Genomic DNA, 20,336 nt, shown 5'->3' on the forward strand with positions numbered 1-20,336 from the left:
AAACGTGTTTGTTATAACGTTACATTCCATCAACCATATCTGAGTGACGGACAAGCTTGACATATGGAGTTCTCAACTAACAGTGGAATAGGCCTATTTTCTGTTTAAAATAAACAGTACAGTGTCTACCACCCGAATATCGTTTAAGTTGATCTAATTCTGGGGGGGGGGGGGTGGATGGCAGTACACGTCTGAATTTACCACGTTCTCCCCCTTCCAAGGGTACCCTACAGATTTCTGCGTGAGGAATTTACACATCGGGAAGAGATGTGAAACAGTGGAAGTAGGCAAATTGCCGAGTTGGAATGGGGGGGGGGGAGTCTGAATCCCCTGCCCTCATCTCAAGTGCTTAATTGAGGAAATGGACTTACAACCCTAAGTCAAGTTCTGACTAGATCTTCACGTAGTTCGTCTGAATAGAATCAGGGACTGTGAATGAGAGGGATGCCAGATGCCGAAATGGAGGGAGAGGGGGAGGAGGGAAGGAGAATGGAAGGAAGAGGGGAGGCGGAGGGGGAGAAGGAGGGGCGGAAAGGGGGAGGAGGAGGGAAGGAGGAGGGGAGGAGGAGGGGAAGTGAGAAGGAGGGGAGGAAAGGGGGAGGAGGAGGGAAGGAGGAGGGGAGGAGGAGGGGAAGTGAGAAGGAGGGGAGGAAAGGGGGCAAAGGGGGAGGAGGAGGGGAGGAGGAGCGGAGGAGGAGGGAAGGAGGAGGGGAGGAGGAGGGAAAGTGAGAAGGAGGGGAAGCAAAGGGGGAGCAAAGGGGGAGGAGGAGGGAAGGAGGAGCCGAGGAGGAGGGAAGGATGAGGGAGGAATAGGGGAGGAGAAGCTAACGAGGAGGGGGAGGAGGAGGGAAGGGGAGGGAGGAGGAAGAGGAGAAGGAGGGGCGGAAAGGGGAGGAGGAGGGTAGGGGGAGGGGAGAAGGAGGTGAAGGGAGAAGGAGGGGAGGTAAGGGGAGGAAAGGGGGAGGAGGAGGGGAGGAGGAGCTAGGGAGGAAGAGGGGAGGAAGAGGGAAGGTGGAGGAAGAGGAGGGAAGGAGGAGGGTTATTTATAATAGATATTACCTTTTAGAACATTCGACTGTCCTTCAGTAGTCACTGATGTATCTAATGAACTTATAAACGGTCTCGACAGGGGCCATACAGGAACATTACAATTACCACCGTTACTGTTATCAGCTATATGCTGCCATATTACCGTAGTTTATGCCCGACATGTCAGTCACAGCCTGTGTGCATATACCCTCAGAGCCGTGAGTCTATAGTACTACACAAAAGCAACGAACTACTCGACTTAGTAATACATACAGAGAGCGGACAGAAAACTTTTCTCGAGGTCCTTGGTTAGCTGAAAGTGGAAATATAATATTGAAAAGATTCTATGTTTCATCATTTTGATAGTTGAAACTGTTCGTTCCACTTTCAATACCTTCAATCTGTCCATCATTTTAAAAGTGAGATATTGAGAGACATTGCGTGCATGAGCGTAGGTTTAACTATGTCCTATATTATATGTAGAGTGAAATATGTATAAGAGACAAGCTAGAGATTTATGTCCCTCCTCCCTCCTCCCTCCTCACTCCCCATTCCGTTAAGACATGTCGTTAAGACATAACTATAGGCATGTATACATTATAGTCTAAATATACCTCAGAATGTACCATTTTACATATAAACTATTTTTAATCATTTTATTTATATTTTGCTGGAGGAGAGGGAGATCCAGATATTCTACATCAGGGTACTCTTCGTCGACTCTAGGGACACAGTCCTACTTTGTTACATCCTTGACCCGCCTCTGGTCCTTCCATGTTTAGAGGTCCATGCCCCTATCTAAATCAGTCGCGGGGACCCCCCCTTCCCCCATCGCCTCCTCATGCACCTTTGACATCATACATGCGCCACTTCCGCTCACACAGGACCCACACATAACAGAAAACTGCTAGTTGGAAGGGATATAATCTTATAGCACAAAGCGTATAAACTCAAGTGCTTAAATCTAAAAGAAATAATCAAAACGTGATATAAAAATCAAATATTCTCAACTTGATCAACAATTTGTAGCAAAAGATCTTTATTTACTTTCGGTTGTCTTTGTTCTGCAGTTGAAGGATAAATTGATCACTATATATATATATATATATATATATATATATATATATATATATATATATATATATATATATATATATATATATTGTTTTAAAAAAAAAATAAAGAAAACCTTTTGACATTTTGACTGTACCTTTAACGTTTCTAATATTAAAGTCCTATTTTGGGAATAAAAAAACGATCGTGTTTCTTTTATCAACAATAATCAACGATAAAACATTCAATATTTCTCGTTTTGTCGATCTTTCACTGTGCGTAATTGGTAATCACGTTATATCACGTGATAGCCATGCACTATATTGAGATCATTCACGTTGCGCACTTCGCGTTTTATATAATAAATCACCGCAATACGTTTTTTTTTTTTTTGTCTTTTTGTCTTTTCTGAGTTATTTGTAGTGCCCGTTTCTAATTAAGGTCTCTGATAATCATCCCCGATGTGAAAGGGCCAAAATTGCTTTGGATAAGTGCAAATTTTACCACTTCCTTTCTCCCTGAAGAATATATCTTAAGATACTAGTTTATACCTTCGATAAGCTATAATAAGCATTGTGGTAAGAAACGGGTATTCTCTCAAATTAAACAAGCCGTAATTACCGATGTGTGGCGTTTTTAAACAAAGTGAGAGCGAAAGAAAGAAAAGAAAAATAGAAGAGAAATAGAACCTTCGTTTTGCAGAGGGGGGGGGGGGGGGGTGAAGTGCATGAGTCTGTTTGGGGTTGACACCCATGATCTGTTAAACCATCAAATTTCATCGACCACGAGTGGACACCTTTGTAATGTCGACATGCTTAAGTAGCTATGACGCAAGCGATGAGAACCATTAGACCATTACAAGGCCGTACAGAGGTAAACAATTCCTCGGTCAATAGATATACAGGCGACCTCTGATTTACGTTCCTTTTCAAAAAAGTTACGAGATGGTGGGTTGTTATATAACTGGATTGGACTACTTTATTTTTAAAGGTTTAGAATATGAAAGAAGTGATATTGTGAAAATTTATGTCATTAATGAAAATTCGAGTTATCTAAATATTCAGCAAATAAAAAAATAATAATAATGAAATCAACCTGCCCTTAAATAAAGAGGCGTGGCGAATAACCATCAATACGAGATATCGTGTGAAGCTAATATAATAGACAGTTGTAGGTCCTACCTGACTAACGACAGTATCACGTGGGTGTAGGATGAACGAAGGGTGCGATAAGGGTAGCAAAGGGGGCCTGAGTGGGAGGAAACAACGATACACAATGTAATATAATATCTTTCCACTCCAAGGGTTGTATATATATATATATACATTTATGTACTTTCCATTCGACTGCCAAGTATTCACCTAAATGAATAATTACACGTCTGCGCTTGGAATATATGGTATTAAAGCACTTAAACAAAAGTAAAAGAAGAGATACATACAAACTACTCCTACCGTGGATTATATTTAATACATGTCATAGATTTGGATAGGTTTCTGGAAGCTTCTTTTTTTCCGACAAGGATTGTGCGCCTCCAATTTAGTCACGTTTATGCTACTTGCGCGTGACGCCTTGGGAATAAGGTGCAGATTTGCCAGTTTCTATTTGACAGCTGAAATGATTATTAAGGATACCATTTTATTTACACGTTGGATCTTTTCTTTTAAATAACTCAAGTTTTTCTTATTCTTATTCTTTTCTCCTTTTTTTTTGCCCTATTCAAAACTTGTCAATTCAAACGAACTATAGGGACTGTGTGAAAGCGGAAAATGGGTACATAGGGATTCGACCAAAGTGTATTTGCAATAAGCATTTCTGTATTTTAATTTATATTTTAATATTTTCTTTAAGCCTTCCCTTGTGTCTATTTGTGATGAAAAATAAGAAACAGTGTTTGACTTTTGTAAACAGAAGTATAGAATTACAACAGATGAGACGGAAAAAGAACGAAAGAAAGAAACAGACAAAATAAGACAGAAATAACGTTACCCGTTTTCCGATGTCATAAAGAAGTCGTGACATTACACGGCAGTCAATTTACAATACATATGCCAGGCACATGTCGCAAACTATTTGTCTACACGTGGTTAAGCTACCCCACAAATACGTTTTGAACTTATCAAAGAAAAAAAACTAATGCAAGTTAAAAACAATGCGAACGAATGTAACTTGAATCGACAAGTATGTTACTTATGTTACGGGCAAAACAGAGATACAACATTTATTTCCCGGATTTTCGTTGACATTAGGAAGGTCTCTGAAGTACGATGCACGCGTTGGCGATGCTTCCGAAAGTCAACAAGTGACCTTATAAGGAAACGACTCGCGTTTCGGAAGTTAAACGTATGACATGTGATATTCCGAGACGATGAGTTGTTTTCCGCATATATAGCCTACTTGGGAATCTTCCGGAAACAACTATAATGAGTGAAGTCGATCATTAATGTTAATATAAGAGAAGGCAAAGCCCGATACTAAGATCAGTTAGAGATAGTTTGTCTTGGAGTTAAAGAGACTTGACTCACTGTCTGTCGATATATTTGGTCTTAATCATGAGAAAAGTTTGTAAAACTGCCTGTGTTAATAGCTAAATAAATCCTGGTTTAATATTAAACGTATATACTAATTTTCCACTCCGTAATCATCTGAGTTTGCCTCGCGCTGTATCACAGTATTCAACATAGGCTATATTACTTTCGGAGATTCGAAAGTTAACTGAACACTTTCAACCATTCATTGTCATATTATATAAAAATGTATATGTCATATTATATATGTAATTACTGAGTAGGAACTGGTACAGAGTCACGTGATCCAAAGGAATAAGATACATAAATAAAACTTGCCTAAATTAACCGATAACAGTTAATGTGTCATTAACATGCACAATGTATATGTACACCTATATATACCTGCTTTTATAATTGGCTAAATCGGTTAACAACTTTCGAGTATATTAAAGGTATAAACGAGAACAGCTCAATGAAAACTGCAATTTGTGGTTGGTTGTAGCTTGGTGTAACACTGCCCAGGCAATGTAATATTGAAACATTATTGGCAATCTATGAACTCAAAGCTGCAGTTTGTGTTGGTTGTAGCTTGGTGTAACTCTGGCCAAGCAATGTAATATTGAAACATTATTGGCAATCTATCAACTCAAAGCTACATTTTGTAGTTGGTTATAGCTTGGTGTAACCCACTCTATAAACAAACCATGTAATGAGTATCAAATGTCACATAATTGGGTACATTTTAATCTAACCAAAAAGATCCAAAAATACCATATGATTTGGTTATGAACCGTTGATTCCAACTCCAGAAAATGTTCTGTTCCACAAAATATATTATGATCGTTTCATTTAGCAAACTGTTTACCCAGTGTTCTCCCTATCTAGCTATATGGTGCTGTTGTGGTTAAATAAAGTAACACATTAGTGTTTGTATATGTATATCTGACAGTGAATTCTTAATAGCTTTGTTTGTACGGGTCCATCGTGTACTGCAGCAAATATCAGCATGGAAATTTGGAATTACATCGATGAGGAAATCCCAGTCTCTTTCTGAGCATCAAGTTAGTAACATATTAGAAGATGAAATGTTCATTTTCTTTGCAATTGTTCTGTTTATATCCTTTGTATGTAGCCTTTACCTAACCTATGTATTACAGAACCACATATAACCCCCATTTTTTTAATTTATTTTTTGTGGCATGAAAGTTTTAACTTCAAACAAATATTATGTCAAATATTACTTGGGAAAGGCGTTTAGGCTTTCAAATGTAAATTTAACCAGTATTCGTAGGGCTATATTACTCTTATACACCAGGCTAACATAAATTTACCTGTCGTGGACTATTCTTTCAACAGAATATATCCAAGCAGATGTCCTTAGGCTGTACAGAAACACTCCCAGTCTCCAATTTAATTAATTTCAGAAATCCAACATAATTAAAGTGATTATATTTTGCCTCTTACTTTTACCCGGAAAAAAAGTTGGTTGGAAGTATTTACGTCTATAGGAGTATTGCCCTGGGTTTCAATGAACCCAAAAACAAAGCTCAATCAATGAGTTGCTTAATTTAAAGAGATATTACGGCTAGCAAACTTGACTGTTTTCAAGTCATACCTGAAAATTCTTTCCAAGCATAACTTAAGCCGACCCCACTGAGAATGACACAACCCACCTCGACTATCGTAACTAGTAGTCTTTGGTCGTCATCGCTTATAGTCGTACAACCTGACTCCCGCACAAAGATGAACGGGTTTTTATTTTGTTCGGTTAACGACTGGTGCTCGATTAGGTCATATATGCAGAATTATTTTCCGCTGATGATTACATTTTGTGACAGAAGACAGTTGTAGCCATACATGAACCCCACCCCCTCTATTTCTCCCACAAATCACGCCCACTAACGACAGCCAGTCGAGAATCAAAACTACAGTATGAAATGTTTACCCGAAAGTTAACGAAGGCGGTATTGAAGTACTTAGCATGCATAGAATGCGGATGTGTGTGTAATTATTAATTCACTTTGGCTTCGGCTTTGAGTACAATGGTTCTGTATGCTGCTGTGTTGGGACGAATTTTAGTAATTACCGACTTTTGCGATCAGCGATGTAGTCATTGCCGACTTTACAATCCTCGGTCCTCCCCCCTCCCCTCCCACTCTCACACTGCTTGACCATCCATAACATCCTACGTTACGACGGTTAAGATGAGTCGGGTCTGATTCTGTCGGTCAGTGAAAGGGTAGGTCATTGAAGGTGTGACAAACTTGTCGTCATTATTTTTCTGTCCATTGCAAAATTTAGTCAAATTTGATCAGTTCAGCTGGCAACAGCTGAATTGACGTGATACGATATCATAATGACAAAAAAAAAGTCTTTCCCATGTATATATAATAGTCTACAAATTGTGTATCCAAAGATGCATGTGGACATATATAGTATCCTCAAAAATACGTTTTTATTCTAATGAAGCCTCGGATTTGGGGGTCGATTGGGTTTGAGGCGCAGGAGGGGGGGGGGGGGCGTTAAGTGGTAAACAAAACTCTACAATTGCCTCTGTTACATTTCAAGAGGACATTTAAAAGAAGATGTCAAAAGGTATATAAGACAAGGGTTATAAAGAAATTTGCCTTGATGATATAATCACAGAACACAGTGTTATTCAAGCTAAGATTTGACTGAGAAGGGTTCACCTAAAACAACCAAAGGCCACCCTGAAAGTAACGTTTATCAGGTGATAGGAATAAAATGTTTGGTCTTTTTGAACTATAGTAGTCTTTCATTAATGGATTAAGTTATATCTGCAACTAGTCGGATGACCCTTTAATTTCACCTCTTTTTCAGAATCTCTACACGTTAAATAACTAATAACACGAGAGAGAGATAAGGTTACAAGAGGTTTACTTTAATTCCGTCCTAATTAGATTTCGGGTCCCACGTGGCCTTCTCTATCTAAATTAGAAAGTTTAATGGGCTAATTGTGTGAGATAATGCAGGTTCCCTGACGGGGTAATTTACAAACTGCAACAGAGAGAGAGTGTACAAAGAACAAATTGCAAGTCTTAATATCATCGGACTTTGTACTCTTAAATGATGAAAACTCACTCTTTCAAAAGTGTCCAGAACGTTCACTCCTTTGGAGGAATAAAAGGCATTCTTATCACAGAGTGACTTCAATTTTCATTTAGCTCTAACACTAAGGAGTTCTTTTTCACTCTATCGAGCTATATTTGATAGGAATTCACTCTGAGGAGAAGATTGAAAACACCCCACTATAAAATGATCATTGTAAACATTCTCAAAAAGTAAATTGTTACTTTTTTTTTCATTTAATCCTCCAGTAACTTATTTAAAGGTTATACTATCATAAGGCTTACTAAAGTGTCTAGTTATACACTGTGGCAAACTATAAGTTGAAAGAGACTATTTCTGAAAGAAAAAAGTGAAGAAGTTTCCAAAGGGTTCCAAACGAAAAATAATGATGATGATTATGATGATGATGATGATGATGATGATGATGATGATGATGATGATGATGATGATGATGATGATGATGATGATGATGATGATGATGATGATGATGATGATGATGATGATGATGATGATGATGATGATGATGATGATGATGATGATGATGATGATGATGATGATGATGATGATGATGATGATGATGATGATGATGATGATGATGATGATGATATTGATGATGATGATGATGATGATGATGATGATGATGATGATGATGATGATGATGATGATGATGATGATGATGATGATGATGATATTGATGATGATGATGATGATGATAATAACAAAATATAAAAACTAATAATAATAAGGAAGAATAAATGTATGCATTGCACCTAGAACTAAACGGTAGAAGGCAACAGGTGGAACCCCCTTTTCATTACTTTAATCGAATCCACAAAATAGTAACAATTTTAAAGACATTAACGACATTTTTTTCTGTCAATCTACATAATATTGATATTTATACAAAGAGGCTCATGCCGATAACCATTGATACCATATAAATGACTTAACTAGTTTATTTTCTAAGAAACAAAGACAGGCAACACCACTGGCCGTATCTTTCAATTTCGAGCTTAGCGTTGTATATTCTAAATGATAACATTTCCCACTGTTAGTTTTACATTAGGTTTATTTACATTTTTCAAATTTTTTCTAAATGACACCCAAAATGCACCTCAAATTCGATCCCCGGAACGTTGTAATATGAATATTCATTAAAGAGGAGACTTTCATCAAGCGCTTAACTTTATCTAGTTTTTGAGTTGATATTCTATGCATTTCCTGCCATTGAGAGCTGAAGAACGTCATGATTTGCATAAGTGTGACGTCATATCCTATTCCTAGCCTTTAAGATAGAGAGTTAAGTGTTCTAATTTGATAATTTAACATGAAGAAACTGCAAAGTGGAAGTAACACAAACGGGCTCTTAGGCGAAGTTTCACATCACTCTTAAATCACCATTTCGTTTTGCCCACCTCAGAAGAAGGAAGCCGAGATGAAACAACACAAGAAAAGATATAACATGTAACGAAAAGGCCTTGATTGTGAGATGATGAATAACTGAGAAAGTAGACAGTTATATATTTCCTCTGCTTTAACAGAAATTTAACCTTTGTTTAGTTCGACATCGTTATTTATTATTGCCGAGAAGTGATTTTGTTATACCATCTTTCATTAAACACGATTGAAATTATTGAATATTTATGAGAGAGCTTCATGTTGTTGTTTTTGCGGGGGTGGGAGGGGATGGGGGTGAGGATGAATATTTGACTTCCCATGGTCAGGCTGTGCCAATCACGCTTAAAACTTGAAGTATTTCATTCCATAGGGTTTAAGATTTTGATTCACTGGCGTGCGTTAGAGGGGCTGATGGTGTACGGGGGGGGGGTGGAACATTTTACATCTATATTATTATTTTTTCTGAGGGAGTACCCCCAAATCCCAATACATAGGTTGTGGTTTCACCAACCCCAGAGCCACACTCTCTCTTTTTCATAAAATCCTTCATTCTCCCTTTGTCCTTCCACATATATAGTTCATTCCCCCCCCCCCTCCCCAATCTACGACAGACCGGGGAGTTTTGAATTTGCCTCTGCACTCCGCCCCGACGAAATTGAAATCCTGTCACTATTTGCATTTTTGAACATGGGTAAATAAACTTTAATCTAGTGTCTTCTAACTGCACAGACTATTTTATAATTGCCTATGGTATCAGATTTTTCATTTCTTATTGGAACTGCCAAATGTGTTTCTTCTTCTTCAAATAATCATAATTTGGCAAAGTTACAAAGTTGACACAAAAGCAAAAATAAAACTCACCACTGACAGACAATCTGATTCTTGCTTAAAAAGAAAGAAAAAAAAAAACAGTGTCAGGAGCAAATCTCGAAACTTAAAGGGCAAAAGGAGGTTGAAGTATATCAATTTCTTATTTTACATATACTGATTTCCACATTTTCCACTTTCGCTAATATTTCGCTCTCATATAGCATAAAACCTAAGTACGCGTCCTGTATATGGCAATAAATTGAAGAGAATACACGAACAATATTAAAAAAAATTATATGGGAAACGGACAAGCTTAATCTCAGCCGAAGGGACCATAATTGTCTTTACCACGAATTCGATAAAAGGGATTTGGAATAAATACTTTTTACGAATATTAAAGCTGATTTTGAGTTTACTTGCAAACTGTTTTCAATTTAACCAAAACAAGCTTACTAAATATTCTTCAAAATAATATTATAATCGATCAAACTAGAGACAAAGAGAAGAAAGTCTTCTCTATATGCATACTTTACCATAATTTATAATTTTTCGTGTTTTTTTCTCTTTAACTTATTGCAAAATCATCCCTAAAATTTTCATTTTGTTTACTTTGCTTTATTCCTGTTTTGTTTTAAATGAAATTTTATTTTCAAACAGTGCATGGTACCGGGTATATCATTGTGTGAGAGGGCCCGTACTTTTGGCCCCTGTTATTCCTAACATGAGAAGGCGTCAAAAGAAGAAGCAAAATAGAAACATAAGAAAAAAAAATGGATCTTTGCGAAGAAGAGTACCGTTTATCTGTAAATAATAATTTATTTTATCTCTCATTGTTCTGCGTATGACATCCCTAATTTACAGGATGCAATAACTCATACATCGACTGAAAAGCTATGAAATATATCTATATATATGTATATGTATATGTTTATGTATATGTATATGTTTATATATATGTATATATATGTTTATATATATGTTTATATATATGTTTATATATATATATATATATATATATATATATATATATATATATATATATATATATATATATATATATGAACCTCATTTGGTAGACACTGCAGATGCATATACTAAATACACACCTTGGACTCGCCCTCCAAGAGATTATGCTTAATTCATGCAAACAATATGTAATTTCCTACATTTCCATAATATGAAAGCAATTCCACTTATTTACAAATCAAACATCACCTCTCTACTATGTTCCTTTAAGAAAGAAGACTTGTGGATAGTCTTATGAGATCAGGATGATGGCGGCAGTCCTTATGAATTATTCATGAGATATGAGGGCGTAAAGCTCTTCAGCTACCGTTCCCTGAGGTTCTGTCTGTTTTAATTCTACCTACATCCCTGTAGAAGTTAGATTCCCTTTAGCCTTTTACTACTAACACAAAAAGCAAACATACCACTATGGAGAGCACAGAAAGAGAAAAGTTGTTAATATATGCTAATGATATGCATATCCGCAGGGGTGAATACATCTAAAAAATTTCCAAGAAGGTGACAGCTATATTTCGTTATATTTTGTTCACTTTCAATTATTTGAATATCATTACCATTTAGTCTGTGTAAATACATTGTAAATAGCTGATTTGCCTTTGAGCTGTACCCGATTCTTAGTTCATCCCAACCAAGAAAAATCAAACGCCATTGGTCTTTATAAAGTTTGAATTTTTTCAAATACTGCCCTCGTCACTAAATAATGTAGTTAGGACATATTAAGCCATGTTTTCCATGGCTATTATTCTTCAGACGATCGCACGAAATCCTTCTGCTATGATCGTGAATAAAATTCTTCTTCTTTTCATTTTGTTGATGGGGTGGGGTAGAGGTGGGTAGGGGTGGGGTGGGATGCAGTGGATTGCGTGCATGGGACTAAACTTTTTCCAACACTGTGTGTTACTAAATTAATCAACAGAACTCAAGGCACAAGGATAACAGAAAGCTATGTATAGGAAATTCAGTTGCAGAATGGAAGCACCTAAGCCTAAGCTATTATGCGCGGACTCACATCTGTACATAAACGATGATTTATATGCATGGAATGTAAATCCGAATTAATCAACTGCTTCGAACATTATTTGCAGAATCATAGAATCAACACAGTCAATGAATAAATTACGAAATAAGAACAGAAGCAATGCATTTCAAAAAAGGAATTGTTTGTAACCCAGAGAAACCGGTTGGAAAACTTGGATGACGTCATCTGGAAGAAATCAAGGCTCCTAATGGCTCCGTTGTCCGTTCGTATAGTTTGACTCACATTCTTGGCGCTGGAGAATTACCATGGTCATCAAAATATTATTTACCTTGAGAAAATATAACATTAGTGGCATCTCTACTGAGGAGAAGGAGAGAGAGAGAGAGTGAGGGGGGGGGGGGTGAAGGGTGCATGTACATACACAAATCACCCAGTACCTTCCATACATCTCCTGAACGTTAAGTACCATGACCCTAAACTTCACTATTAGCCGTCATTATTACACTCATACAAGTGCTATTCTCATTCCTTCCTGTCCTGTAGGACTGTGCCGGTATAAAATATACTTTGATTCGTTGGTATAATAAAGACGAAGTAATCACTCTTGAAAGGACAGAAGAGTCAGAGAGAATGAGATGTATATTACGAGATTGATTCCCACGGAAAACTGTCAAAAGTTAATTTCACGCTTACGTGCCGGGTTAGCGCGACGTTGTAAACAAAGACCCTGCACTGCCACTTTCGTAAATCGTACCACTAGTGTTCAGATGCAGGTCGGTGGCTGTAATACCCCCAGCTCAGATGTGACATTTTTCTTTTATGGTCTAGGAGCCCGTGTTGCGTCTCCGTTGACGTCACTAAAGAACCCGGGAGGGCTGCGTGGAGGGCCAGTCAGAGGTCGACCAGAAGCGATATTCTATGTGGTGTGCGTGGATCTTTGCCTATGCGCAGAGGACCTAACGACCGCATGTCCACTGAAAATACATCGCCGTGATCTCATCAAAATGAGTCTACAGAAGCTTACAAGAGCCATCATAATATTTCACAGAATGATTTGAAGATATATTAAGTTAGCGCCATCAGTCTTTACTCGTGGAAAGGCTTTTTAATCATGGCTCAAGAGAAGAAAGGAAGAAACTGCACAACCGGGTGAAAACAGAAGCATGATTGTAACGTCATAGTGACGTCTTTTTGTGGTATCGTTAAACATAAGGAAGATGTTTAAAAAAATACTATTATGTGATTGATATCTCAATATCCAACCAAGGATGTACGGTATATTTTACTACAAATGCACTGACGCCCGGAAAACAAAATTGGTTACCCAGTAACTTGGTTACCAAGTACGCTCATTGGCTACCAAATACGTTCCTTGGCCACCAAGTTCGCTCCTTGGTCACCAAATTCCTTGCTGTGCATCTAAAGGTACTGATAGTGCGGCAAAATATAGTGCGTAGTCGAACCACGGTATAACACATCCATGGTGCACAGCACTGTGGTAATGCAGGAGAACCATTTTCATTGAGAGTTAAATTGCTGACTGATTACGCTAAATGAACAATGTATTGAGCGATTACGTTTTCTCTGCACTTCCGTGTTGTTTCAGTTTTTATAGAAAAGACGGATTGCATTATAAGAATGCGGAGAGTGGGAGGGAGGGAGGGGGATACTGACTAGGCGTAAACGCCCCTTAGATATGATATTATTAGACTAGAATGGGCCTAGTAAAGGAAGATGGTCCTATTCGTCTGGAAACCGGCGAGCCGGCGGTTGCGAGGTTTAGTATTTGCTATAGGTTTAAGGTCATTTCAAGGTTTAAGGTTAGTCCGGTTTTGTCCGGTTGTCCCGTGCGCCAAAAGGGCCTCTTATTTCAATGCCCCAGTGCAGACGGTTGGTTTACCGGTCGCAAGTTATGCCCAAGCTCACCATCATTAAGTTCCCTACGCCGTAAACCTCTATATTTATTTCTACGTTTACAGTGTGCGTTTCGTTCTTAGCGAGGTTGATATGATTGTGAGTGGAGGTATGAGGTAGAGATAATCTATATATAACACGGGTCACTTGATCTGAAACTTGAATGCAAACGCTTTTGATTTCTGTGCTCTGGATATACACTCAGGTGGATCGACGTGTATAAAAAGAATGCCACACAGTATGAGCTTGTAAAATTAAAATTAAAAATATTGATAATAAATCAATCAATTGATAGCCAACATAACAAGCAGATCTTATATAGCACAATTTAAAAATTCATTTCACTCTAACGGAAAAGAAAAGAAAAATGTTCATATTGAGTATTGGAAACGAATCTTTACATCGAGAAGCCTTTCCATATTGGAACCGGGAGGGGAGGGAGGGGGGGGGGGTAGCCTTTTGTCAACCATCAGCTCACTGAAAGACCGATACAAGAACGCGAAACGCGAAATGGCAGAGTCGAGTATTTCTAAACCGTGTTGCTCCCTGCATAAGTATTACCCATGCTGCATATTTATTATTTCGTTTCTCTTTGTTTATCAATTAATATTTTTAATTGCATCATAAAGCAAAAACATGTTTTTGTTGTGGTAAGGTTTATATTTAAGCTTTCCCAAACTGCGGATTTTGTATAAACAAGTACATTTACAAATCATTCGTAAATGACATAGCAGTAAACAAAAGAAACAGCATCAAAATTGATTCTGTTTCATAAGTGAGCATTTTCCATGTCAATGGTTTTGAATATTACATGATTTATATAATGAATTAACTATTTTTTGTATATTTTTTTTTAAGATGATGTTTTTTCCCACTGTAGCCAGAGATTATAACTTTTGGGGAATTTTTTTGATGTATTCACATTCAAATAGAAGAAAAAAAGGCATCTTACAGTAAGAATGCGCTCACATTAAAAGACTCAATTATGAATGAAGGGGATGGGAAGGGGAGGGGGGAAAGGGTCGGGAGGGTCGGGAAGAGTGATGTAAGAACGACACAGATAGATCAGGAGCACTATTCAAATATATGACTTTGATAATAACTTTCATAACATTAGCTAACTTTATCCTTTGTCTTTGAAAAATGCATGAATTGTCCGAGAACTGGGTTAGTGATCGATTTCCAGAAGTATGGAATTGACTTTTGAGTGTATATAGTCTAACATGAAATATTACTTTCTTTATGACCAGACCTTACATGCATTGGGTCACATTACCCAGATAATCACAAACGGTCTAGACCTACTGACGTCATTCGATCATACATAACATGTGATCAATAATATGTCTGCTTATTCGCTAATGTCATTGCCAGGTCCTTTTGACATGTTAATTTGCTTTATATCAACATAATCAAGATTTTGGTAAACATAATTTAGTTTACAAACTATTTCATAATAAATCAATGTCTATTTTGTTAGTAGATTCCATGGACAGAAAGACTAAATCGTAACCCAAGGGATATATTTGTTTGTTCGAAAATAATGGAAAACAGACAATATATCATACAATATATATATATATATATATATATATATATATATATATATATATATACAATATCATTTTGAGTAACGTTTACAATGATATAACATAATTAATGCCAATTTGTAGACCGTAGAATAATTTATATATATAGCAATACTGTGATTCGCTTCTTATAAATATATATATATATATATATATATATATATATATATATATATATATATATATATATATATATATTATAAAACTTACTGGTTTATATATTTACGAGTGACCCACTTACCTGTCTCCCCACAACCTAAGCACCGCATTCTACCGTGTCTAGTATGCCCTGGTAATCTTTTAACACTGTACACCCTCACTGACCCTAGTGACCTCCTTCATTTTGAGACCACTTCTTCCCAAAGTGGCCCCTGACGCGACCTCGGGGAAGGTGGCGGGTAAACCCTGCCACCCGCCGAGCTCGCCGAGAAGGAAAAATCTTACGCTAACAAAGACTGCTGACGACTCCAGGCGGAGGGTGGAACCCACCCCGAACAGTCGGGGTGGGGGTCCGCCCTCCGTCACCCCGTAGGCGTGCCTCCCCCTACACTTACAGAGGCCTAATTGAACAAGGGGACGAGGCCCATACTACCTTAGATGGTAAAGAGTAACCTGGTATACCAAACTAAGGAAACAACACCCACCGATAGACACGTAGCCGCAGGCAACCCAGGGGGTGGCGATGTCTATCGACGAGAACGCGAGGAGTCATGAGTCAGGTCGAACGACCGCTCCCCCGTCCGGCTGCGTCCCACCTCCCTCGGGGGAGGATGGCGGGAAATGGAGACAGGTAAGTGGGTCACTCGTAAATATATAAACCAGTAAGTTTTATAATATTTACTTCGTTCCCCACTTACCTGTCTCCCAACAACCTAAGCACCGAGTGGCACTGCCCGATGGTGGGAGGCCCGAGGGGTGGGACCCCCGGAGATCGTATCACCGAGCGACCAAAGCCAAATCGGCCTGTGATATGTCCGATAAGTAGCAGGCGACGAAGCGATTGGAGTCTTCCACGCCGTCGTCTTGCAGACGTCCACTATCGGAAAACCTGCGAACAGGGCTGTAGAAGCAGTGAAACCCCTGCTGTTGTGAGACATGGATCTGCCTGGACCTGTAGCCAGAGGGCGGATGGTTTCCACCAAACAGCGGGACAAGGTATCCACCCAGGCTGCTGAGTGGGGCACTCGAAGGAGGAAGAACAGAGATGTCGAAGTACCCAAGAGATCTTGTGTTCTGTTGAGGTACCACTTCAGTGCCCTAATGGGAACCATACTGTAGTCTGTCCTCGGGGATCAAAGAGAAGGTCTTGATCTCTGGGATGATGATGTCTCCCGGTAGGAGAGCCCAAACCTGGTTCTAGCGAAGAAGGAGGGGTCGAGAACTATCAGCACCCCACAAACCGTAGGACTGAAGGCACCTTAGTCAAGGCGTGCCGTTGTTGCCTGGCGTGGAGCCGTAGAGGAAGCCCCTGATGGAAGGCGGCAATAGCCGAACGATAGTTCTTGATCGTCGAAAACCCTGCCTCCCTTCTTGGGACAGTGTGGGTAAGGAGTCGGCGATCAAGGTTAGAAAGGCCATGGTAGGCAGAGTCTGTCTCGTTCGGCATACTCCGAATCTCCGTAGGCAGAAAACGTAAGTCGCCACGGTTGTTCTCACTCTGGCGGCCAAAGTCCTTTCTGTCTAAGGGAACACCAGACAATTTCCAGGCACCTAATTGTAGGCCCTTGCTGTCCGGGTGAGCCAGCGCCCCCTGTCTATGGGACAACCGACTGTGGTTTGTCCGGCAGGATCGCCGGCTCGTCCGCGAGGAGCTGGAGAACTTTTGCCCGAACCAGGGTCAGCGGGGCCACTATGATGGCTGATCATGCCAAGAGGGGGTGATGTAAGCTTCCGGTCCGTTTCGCGACAGGGACCTGGCGTTATGTGGAAGGCCTGCGGGTGGGACCGCCTGAAACAAAGATGAGCAGCCCATTGTTGCCCTGTGTCGCAATCAGGTCTATCAGAGGTCTGCCGAACATGTGGAAAAACCTACTTCATGTTCGTTGCGAAAGAGTCCACTCGTCAGGGTGGAGCTGTCCCCTGGGCAGAGCATCGGCCATCACATTCTCCTTTCTGGCTATCTGAGAGACTCGTAGGGCCGTGCCAGATTCTATAGCTGTGGTGAGGGTCTCCCTTGCCAGACGGCAATATCTCTCTGACCTGGTGCCACCATGTCTGTTGACGTAGGTTCAATATGTTACCACCGTCGTGTTGTCTGAGAGGATGGTGGTCAAAATGCCCCGTACCTGGGCGCCGGAGGACTCCAGAGAGCCCAACCCCCTGTATCTGCTGCTAAAGAAGTCAAGGACAGCGGCCTGTATGGTGACCTTGTTAGCGCTTGCAGGACAGCCGCACCCGCAGTACTGTTTCAGTACCACAGTAACGCTGATGACTCCTTCAGTTATCAACCCGTTGCAATCAGAAAACTCTGAAGAAAAGGAATGTCCTGATGACGTAAACCTAAGCTGTACCCTGTAGGGAGGTTTAATGGAGGTTCTTTCCATGATAAAAAATATTAATCATAATATTGAGGAAAGAAAAGGCGTAGATCTATTGAAAGATAATGATGCCAGAGGCGCCTAACAATATTACCCTGGTCAACGAAAACCTGTCAAACATAGAGACAAGTATCTCCTGGATGGGAAGCTGCAGTGACGAAAAAGTGCCTTGCCCAAGGAAACAACTGAATCATCCGGCCAGGACTCAAACCTGCAAGCCTTAGATCACCAGTCCACTGCCTTCACCACTTGACCACAGTACTCTCCAAAAATGAGTACTGAAAGTACAGAATCTCACTCTGCTGAGTGAGTACAGAATCTTAAACAATGCTACCCTGCTACAAAAAATGAGTACTGAATGGATAGCTTGCTTCATCAGAATCTTAAACAAAGCTACACTGCTACTGTTTATGTGACTCCTACAACTATATGTATGTATTTAAGAACGTATTTAGGATCATCCTGCAAGTAGGAACTAGTGAAGAAGCCTCACTGGCTTAACAAAGCTGCAAGCTGACTGAAGTCAGTTTCTTACATACAAATTTAACGTCCATGATTATGAAAAGTCAACAACTCTGTAGCTGGACAACATACATTAATCTTGGGTGACTTGAACCGGGGACCTTATGACTGAAAGGCTATAACCCTGAGCTAACTGAGCTATAGTTGCCAATGTACTAAGTAACGAGACTGTACTAGAATCGCTTCAGTTTTGCGCATTTTAACATGCTCTGGAGGGGGTTCCACAAGCGTTTTAAACAACAAAACACAAGTAAGGTTTCAAACCTAGACATATGGCGATGAATTATAATGAGAGAGAAGTATAGTTAGCGAGGAGAATATGACCCATGAATGCCCAGGAAATCTATGTCATGTCCTGGTTTCTGCTGGTACTCGTTAAACACACATTTGGGATGTGTAGTGATAAATGGTGTAGCGATTGCAGTGTCTTTCCGAAATTGATTCGAACCTGTCGTCGCAGCTCAAGCTGCTAGTTCCGGGGGGCAACACTCCCCTGATGAAAGAGACTTTTCCCCCTCTTGGAAGCGGGATTAACTTTGAGGCTGGGGATAAGTATATCTCCGTTTGCCATGGGAACCTCGCTCGGGCCGGCTTTCTCGGGCCGGCTCCTGGGATCCGGAGTGCAACCTCGGTTCCGCACTCCCTGTGAGGTCTCGCCGGACCCGCGGTCTCGTCGGACCCGGGCCCTCGGAGCCCATCTCTGTGTGCGTACCTAGCCGGGTACCACTCCCCTCGACCCGGACATTCTGTCCGTTCCGGTCGGAATTTCAAATGGGCTATTTATTGGCCTTGAGCCTTGCCCTTGCCTTCCCCCTTGGTCATAGAATCCGGACGGTGCCGGGACCTTGGGGGCAATATCTCTTTCTCCTCTCTCTCTCTCCTCCGGCCTCTCTCGCCGGACTCGGGCTCCCGGAGCCTATCTCTGTGTGCGTACCACGCCGGGTACCACTCTCCTCGACCCGGACATTCCGTCCGTTCCGGTCGGAACTTCTAATGGGCTTTTTATTGGCATTGAGCCTTGCCTTCCTTGGTTCGGAGGGGAACGTCTGTTCCGGGCTCCTTCTGAGGTCTCGCCGGACCCTGGCTCTCCGGAGCCCCTCTCTTTGCGCGCACCACAACGGGTGCCGCTCTCTGCGACCCGGACGGACTGTCCGCTCTGGCCGTCTTTGTCATGGGCTTTTGGTTGGCCGAAGCCTTGCCCTTGCCCTTGGTACTACATCCGGACAACGCCGGCACCTTGGGTGGCAAAATCTCCTCCTCTCTCTCCATCTCTCTCTCTCTCTCTCATGGGCTTTTTTGCTGGCCGAAGCCTTACCCTTGCCCTTGGTACTACATCCGGACAACACCCGCAGCTTGGGTGGCAAAACTCTCCTCCTCTTTCTCCGCCTCTCCATCTCTCTCTCCACCTCTCCCTCTTCTCCGGCCCTCTCATGGCCTCTCTCCATCTCAACTCCCACCAACTCTCTCACTTCCTCTTCATCTCCTGTCTCTCCTCCGATTCCCTCCAGGGGAACTGTGGGTTCGGTGATAGATCTAACCTGTCCCGGCCTGCTAGCCAGGTGTCGATGTGCTGCCACTGTCTGGTGTGAAAACAATACAGACTAGACAGAGGTCTCGGAACAACGAACAGTTCACACATTTAAGGTGGCTTCGAGACATGTCTGAGAAACCCACGTTAAGGAGAGACTAACGGCGAATAGTCTAACGTATAACAAACGGAACGACTATAAGGAGGAAGTAGGGTGGGACGTATGCTAACAGAGAGTAAAGTTACGTGACAAAAACAACGCGCCCCGCTAGAGGCTCGCGGCTTACAAAGTACGCTACAATAGTGAAAAAACTTCCCACACTTAGAAGCGAACACGTAACTAGAATACAT

The sequence above is a fragment of the Apostichopus japonicus genome, chromosome 11 (assembly GCF_037975245.1).
Source record: "Apostichopus japonicus isolate 1M-3 chromosome 11, ASM3797524v1, whole genome shotgun sequence".
In the NCBI taxonomy this organism is placed as follows: Eukaryota; Metazoa; Echinodermata; class Holothuroidea; order Aspidochirotida; family Stichopodidae; genus Apostichopus; species Apostichopus japonicus.